Below are 7,549 nucleotides of genomic sequence, written 5' to 3' on the forward strand. Positions count from 1 at the left end.
ATACAGTCAATAATACAGTATAAACAAGTCTATATACAATTTGAGCAAATGAGGTGAGAAGGGAGGTAAAGGCAAAAAAGGCCATGGTGGCAAAGTAAATACAATATAGCAAGTAAAACACTGGAATGGTAGTTTTGCAATGGAAGAATGTGCAAAGTAGAAATAAAAATAATGGGGTGCAAAGGAGCAAAATAATTAAATACATTAAATACAGTTGGGAAAGAGGTAGTTGTTTGGGCTAAATTATAGGTGGGCTATGTACAGGTGCAGTAATCTGTAAGATGCTCTGACAGTTGGTGCTTAAAGCTAGTGAGGGAGAAGTGTTTCCAGTTTCAGAGATTTTTGCAGTTCGTTCCAGTCACTGGCAGCAGAGAACTGGAAGGAGAGGCGGCCAAAGAAAGAATTGGTTTTGGGTGTGACCAGAGAGATATACCTGCTGGAGCGTGTGCTACAGGTGGGAGATGCTATGGTGACCAGCGAGCTGAGATAAGGGGGGACTTTACCTAGCAGGGTCTTGTAAATGACATGGAGCCAGTGGGTTTGGCGACGAGTATGAAGCGAGGGCCAGCCAACGAGAGCGTACAGGTCGCAATGGTTTTAGTATATGGGGCTTTGGTGACAAAACGGATTGCACTGTGATAGACTGCATCCAATTTGTTGAGTAGGGTATTGGAGGCTATTTTGTAAATGACATCGCCAAAGTCGAGGATTGGTAGGATGGTCAGTTTTACAAGGGTATGTTTGGCAGCATGAGTGAAGGATGCTTTGTTGCGAAATAGGAAGCCAATTCTAGATTTAACTTTGGATTGGAGATGTTTGATATGGGTCTGGAAGGAGAGTTTACAGTCTAACCAGACACCTAAGTATTTGTAGTTGTCCACGTATTCTAAGTCAGAGCCGTCCAGAGTAGTGATGTTGGACAGGCGGGTAGGTGCAGGTAGCGATCGGTTGAAGAGCATGGATTTAGTTTTACTTGTATTTAAGAGCAATTGGAGGCCACGGAAGGAGAGTTGTATGGCATTGAAGCTTGCCTGGAGGGTTGTTAACACAGTGTCCAAAGAAGGGCCGGAAGTATACAGAATGGTGTCGTCTGCGTAGAGGTGGATCAGGGACTCACCAGCAGCAAGAGCGACCTCATTGATGTATACAGAGAAGAGAGTCGGTCCAAGAATTGAACCCTGTGGCACCCCCATAGAGACTGCCAGAGGTCCGGACAGCAGACCCTCCGATTTGACACACTGAACTCTATCAGAGAAGTAGTTGGTGAACCAGGCGAGGCAATCATTTGAGAAACCAAGGCTGTCGAGTCTGCCGATGAGGATGTGGTGGTTGACAGAATCAAAAGCCTTGGCCAGATCAATGAATACGGCTGCACAGTAATGTTTCTTATCGATGGCGGTTAAGATATCGTTTAGGACCTTGAGCGTGGCTGAGGTACACCCATGACCAGCTCTGAAACCAGATTGCATAGCAGAGAAGGTATGGTGCGATTCGAAATGGTCGGTAATCTGTTTGTTGACTTGGCTTTCGAAGACCTTAGAAAGGCATGGTAGGATAGATATAGGTCTGTAGAAGTTTGGGTCAAGAGTGTCCCCCACTTTGAAGAGGGGGATGACCGCAGCTGCTTTCCAATCTTTGGGAATCTCAGACGACACAAAAGAGAGGTTGAACAGGCTAGTAATAGGGGTGCCAACAATTTCGGCAGATAATTTTAGAAAGAAAGGGTCCAGATTGTCTAGCCCGGCTGATTTGTAGGGGTCCAGATTTTTCAGCTCTTTCAGAACATCAGCTGAATGGATTTGGGAGAAGGAGAAATGGGGAAGGCTTGGGCGAGTTGCTGTGACAGACCAGCTAGATCTATTGTCTCTATTATAATATGACAGACCAGCTAGATCTACTGTCTCTATTATATTATGACAGACCATCTAGATATACTGTATCTATAATAATATGACAGACCAGCTAGATATGCTGTCTCTATTATATTATGACAGACCAGCTAGATCTACTGTCTCTATAATAATATGACAGACCAGCTAGATATGCTGTCTCTATTATATTATGACAGGCCAGCTAGATCTACTGTCTCTATTATAATGTGACCGACCAGCTAGATCTATTGTCTCTATTATAATATGACAGACCAGCTAGATCTACTGTCTCTATTATATTATGACAGACCATCTAGATATGCTGTCTCTATTATATTATGACAGACCAGCTAGATCTACTGTCTCTATTATAATGTGACCGACCAGCTAGATCTATTGTATCTATTATAATATGACAGACCAGCTAGATCGACTGTCTCTATAATAATATGACAGACCAGCTAGATATGCTGTCTCTATTATATTATGACAGGCCAGCTAGATATGCTGTCTCTATTATAATATGACAGACCAGCTAGATCTATTGTCGCTATTATAATATGACAGACCAGCAAGATATGCTGTCTCTATTACATTATGACAGACCAGCTACATCTACTGTCTCTATTAGATTATGACAGACCAGCTAGTTCGACTGTCTCTGTCTCTATTATATTATTACAGACCAAATAGATCTACTGCCTCTATTATATTATGAAAGACCAGCTAGATCTAATGTCGCTATTATATTATGACAGACCAGCAATACCTACTGTCTCTATTACATTATGACAGACCAGCTAGATCTACTGTCTCTATTATAATATGAGAGACCAGCTAGATCTATTGTCTATATTATAATATGACAGACCAGCTAGATCTACTGTCTCTATAATAATATGACAGACCAGCTAGATATGCTGTCTCTATTATAATATGACAGACCAGCTAGATCTACTGTATCTATTATAATATGACAGACCAACTAGATTTCCTGTCTCTATTATAATATGAGAGACCAGCTAGATCTATTGTCTATATTATAATATGACAGACCATCTAGATCTACTGTCTCTATAATAATATGACAGACCAGCTAGATATGCTGTCTCTATTATAATATGACAGACCAGCTAGATCTATTGTCTCTATTATAATATGTCAGACCAGCTAGATCTACTGTCTCTATAATAATATGGCAGACCAGCTAGATATGCTGTCTCTATTACATTATGACAGACCAACTAGATATACTGTATCTATTATAATATGACAGACCAGCTAGATCTACTGTCTCTATAATAATATGACAGACCAGCTAGATCTATTGTCTCTATTATAATATGACAGACCAGCTAGATCGACTGTCTCTATAATAATATGACAGACCAGCTAGATATGCTGTCTCTATTATATTATGACAGGCCAGCTAGATCTACTGTTTCTATTATAATATGACAGACCAGCTAGATCTACTGTCGCTATTATATTATGACAGACCAGCTAGATCTACTGTCTCTATTATAATGTGACAGACACGCTAGATCTACTGTCTCTATTATAATATGACAGACCAACTAGATATACTGTCTCTATTGTATTATGACAGACCAGCTAGATATGCTGTCTCTATTACATTATGACAGACCAGCTAGATCTACTGTCTCTATTGTATTATGACAGACCAGCTAGATATGCTGTCTCTATTATATTATGTAAGGGAATACCCCCCTGTATTGGACAAAAATGAATGGCATGTCATTGGCATCGGACAAACCATATACACATTGGCCAATACCACCCAATTCGGCGTTGATTCATCCAAAGTGTATTGCAAATGCCATATGGTAATTGCCAGTTGTAACACTTTAAAAATTCAACAGGGGGCAAATGCGCTCCACCGGGGTTTTTCATATTGGATATGTAACCCAAATTAATGTCCAAAAGTAAAATTTTGAAAAAATGAACTTTTTTTCAAAAACTTATCACCCCTTAAAAAAGTGCTTTCTGGACCGTTTTTCGAAATTCTTTCGATTTTTTTGTCAATTACACATGTGTAAGAACTGTATGAATATACTTTTGTCCAATTTTATTATCATAATTTTTTTAATTTTTTTTATATGCGCATAAGGAATATGTTTTGTCCAATTCCAATATGATTTCATAGGAAGTCAAAAGTCAAAAGTCAAAAATGTCAAAATTTTGTAAAAAACTTCACACACCCATAAAAAAGTGCTTTCTGGACCGTTTTTCGAAATTCTTTCGATTTTTTTGTCAATTACACATGTGTAAGAACTGTATGAATATACTTTTGTCCAATTTTATTATCATAATTTTTTTAAATTTTTTTATATGCGCATAAGGAATATGTTTTGTCCAATTCCAATATGATTTCATAGGAAGTCAAAAGTCAAAAGTCAAAAATGTCAAAATTTTGTAAAAAACTTCACACACCCATAAAAAAGTGCTTTCTGGACCGTTTTTCGAAATTCTTTCGATTTTTTGTCAATTACACATGTGTAAGAACTGTATGAATATACTTTTGTCCAATTTTATTATCATAATTTTTTTTTTTTTTTTTTTTACATGCGCATAAGGAATATGTTTTGTCCAATTCCAATATGATTTCATAGGAAGTCAAAAGTCAAAAGTCAAAAATGTCAAAATTTTGTAAAAACTTCACACACCCTTAAAAAGTGCTTTCTGGACCGTTTTTGAAATTCTTTCAATTTTTTTGTCAATTACACATGTGTAAGAACTGTATGAATATACTTTTGTCCAATTTTATTATCATATTTTTTTATATTTTTTTTAAATTGTGCATAAGGATTTTTTTGTGGGCCAAATGACGTAAGAAATTTGACATGCTCAAAAATCCTGCAGAAATGCAAAATTGACTGGCCTGATGAACTCGGGATGGCCGGGCAGTGATAGTTGTTCCTTTCCATCACTCGTTGTGTTGACTTCATCATGTCCATTTTGTGATGTTTTTCACTATATAATCATATTGCAAGTGCACGTGCATTTGCAATATGTTTCAATGTGCATTTACCATATGAAATTTGACCTTGCTCAAAAATGCAAAATTGACTGGTCTGATGAACACAGGATGGCCGAGCAGTGATAGTTGTACATTTCCATCACTCGTTGTGTTGATTTCATCATCTCCGTTAGGTGATGTTTTTACACTATAGAATCATATTGCAAATGCACGTGCATTGTTGTGCAACTGGTAACCCAAAAATAAAAATATGGTTGTAAATGCATTTACCGGTCATTCTGATATTAATGCTCGCTATGGGAACACAGGATGGCCGGGCAGTGATAGTTGTACATTTCCATCACTCGTTGTGTTGATTTCATCATGTCCATTAGGTGATGTTTTTACACTATAGAATCATATTGCAAGTGCGCGCATTTGCAATATGTTTCAATGTGCATTTACCATATGAAATTTGACATGCTCAAAAATGCAAAATTGACTGGTCTGATGGACACAGGATGGCCGAGCAGTGATAGTTGTACATTTCCATCACTCGTTGTGTTGATTTCATCATGTCCATTAGGTGATGTTTTTCACTATAGAATCATATTGCAAGTGCACGCGCATTTGCAATATGTTTCAATGTGCATTTACCATATGAAATTTGACATGCTCAAAAATGCAAAATTGACTGGTCTGATGAACACAGGATGGCTGAGCAGTGATAGTTGTACATTTCCATCACCTGTTGTGTTGATTTCATCATGTCCATTTGTTTATGTTTTCTCACTTTTGCAAAGTCACTGTGCATTTGCAATATGGTTCAATGGGCAGGTACCATCACGAATTTGTCATGCTATAAAAATCCTGCAGGAATGTGAAATTGACTGGTCTGATGAACACAGGATGGCCGAGCAGTGATAGTTGTACATTTCCATCACTTGTTGTGTTGATTTCATCATGTCCATTAGGTGATGTTTTTCACTATAGAATCATATTGCAAATGCACGTGCATTGTTGTGCAACTGGTAACCCAAAAATTAAAATATGGTTGTAAATGCATTTACCGGGACTCCTATTATCCATGCCTGCTATGGGAGTACCCTACTACGGCCCTCTATCTATGGGGGCAGTCCTGAGTGCTTTATGGACTGTTTAAAATATTCTGATGGATACGCATGTTGTGCAACTGGTGATTGAAAATAGGCACCTGGTAACCCAAAAATGAAAATATGGTTGTGAATGCATTTACCGGTCATTCTGATATTAATGCCCGCTATGGGAACACAGGATGGCCGAGCAGTGATAGTTGTACATTTCCATCACTCGTTGTGTTGATTTCATCATGTCCATTAGGTGATGTTTTTACACTATAGAATCATATTGCAAGTGCGCGCATTTGCAATATGTTTCAATGTGCATTTACCATATGAAATTTGAAATGCTCAAAAATGCAAAATTGACTGGTCTGATGGACACAGGATGGCCGAGCAGTGATAGTTGTACATTTCCATCACTCGTTGTGTTGATTTCATCATGTCCATTAGGTGATGTTTTTACACTATAGAATCATATTGCAAGTGCGCGCGCATTTGCAATATGTTTCAATGTGCATTTACCATATGAAATTTGACATGCTCAAAAATGCTAAATTGACTGGTCTGATGGACACAGGATGGCCGAGCAGTGATAGTTGTACATTTCCATCACTCGTTGTGTTGATTTCATCATGTCCATTAGGTGATGTTTTTACACTATAGAATCATATTGCAAGTGCGCGCGCATTTGCAATATGTTTCAATGTGCATTTACCATATGAAATTTGACATGCTCAAAAATGCAAAATTGACTGGTCTGATGGACACAGGATGGCCGAGCAGTGATAGTTGTACATTTCCATCACTCGTTGTGTTGATTTCATCATGTCCATTAGGTGATGTTTTTTCACTATAGAATCATATTGCAAATGCACGTGCATTGTTGTGCAACTGGTAACCCAAAAATAAAAATATGGTTGTAAATGCATTTACCGGTCATTCTGATATTAATGCTCGCTATGGGAACACAGGATGGCCGGGCAGTGATAGTTGTACATTTCCATCACTCGTTGTGTTGATTTCATCATGTCCATTAGGTGATGTTTTTACACTATAGAATCATATTGCAAGTGCGCGCGCATTTGCAATATGTTTCAATGTGCATTTACCATATGAAATTTGAAATGCTCAAAAATGCAAAATTGACTGGTCTGATGGACACAGAATGGCCGAGCAGTGATAGTTGTACATTTCCATCACTCGTTGTGTTGATTTCATCATGTCCATTAGGTGATGTTTTTCACTATAGAATCATATTGCAAGTGCGCGCATTTGCAATATGTTTCAATGTGCATTTACCATATGAAATTTGACATGCTCAAAAATGCAAAATTGACTGGTCTGATGAACACAGGATGGCTGAGCAGTGATAGTTGTACATTTCCATCACCTGTTGTGTTGATTTCATCATGTCCATTTGTTTATGTTTTCTCACTTTTGCAAAGTCACTGTGCATTTGCAATATGGTTCAATGGGCAGGTACCATCACGAATTTGTCATGCTATAAAAATCCTGCAGGAATGTGAAATTGACTGGTCTGATGAACACAGGATGGCCGAGCAGTGATAGTTGTACATTTCCATCACTAGTTGTGTTGA

At 38.0% G+C, this 7,549-nt stretch overlaps 1 long non-coding RNA gene across 1 annotated transcript; it reads left to right on the forward strand.

Annotated features, from left to right (window-relative positions):
- Nucleotides 1–5,115: 5,115 nt before the first annotated feature.
- LOC127923241 (uncharacterized) lies at nt 5,116–7,141 on the forward strand. Its single transcript, XR_008113785.1, has 3 exons — nt 5,116–5,246; nt 6,402–6,594; nt 6,788–7,141. It is a non-coding gene; the product is annotated as an uncharacterized LOC127923241 (long non-coding RNA).
- Nucleotides 7,142–7,549: the final 408 nt, after the last annotated feature.

This window comes from Oncorhynchus keta, unplaced genomic scaffold (assembly GCF_023373465.1).
Source record: "Oncorhynchus keta strain PuntledgeMale-10-30-2019 unplaced genomic scaffold, Oket_V2 Un_contig_28993_pilon_pilon, whole genome shotgun sequence".
NCBI classification, from domain to species: domain Eukaryota; kingdom Metazoa; phylum Chordata; class Actinopteri; order Salmoniformes; family Salmonidae; genus Oncorhynchus; species Oncorhynchus keta.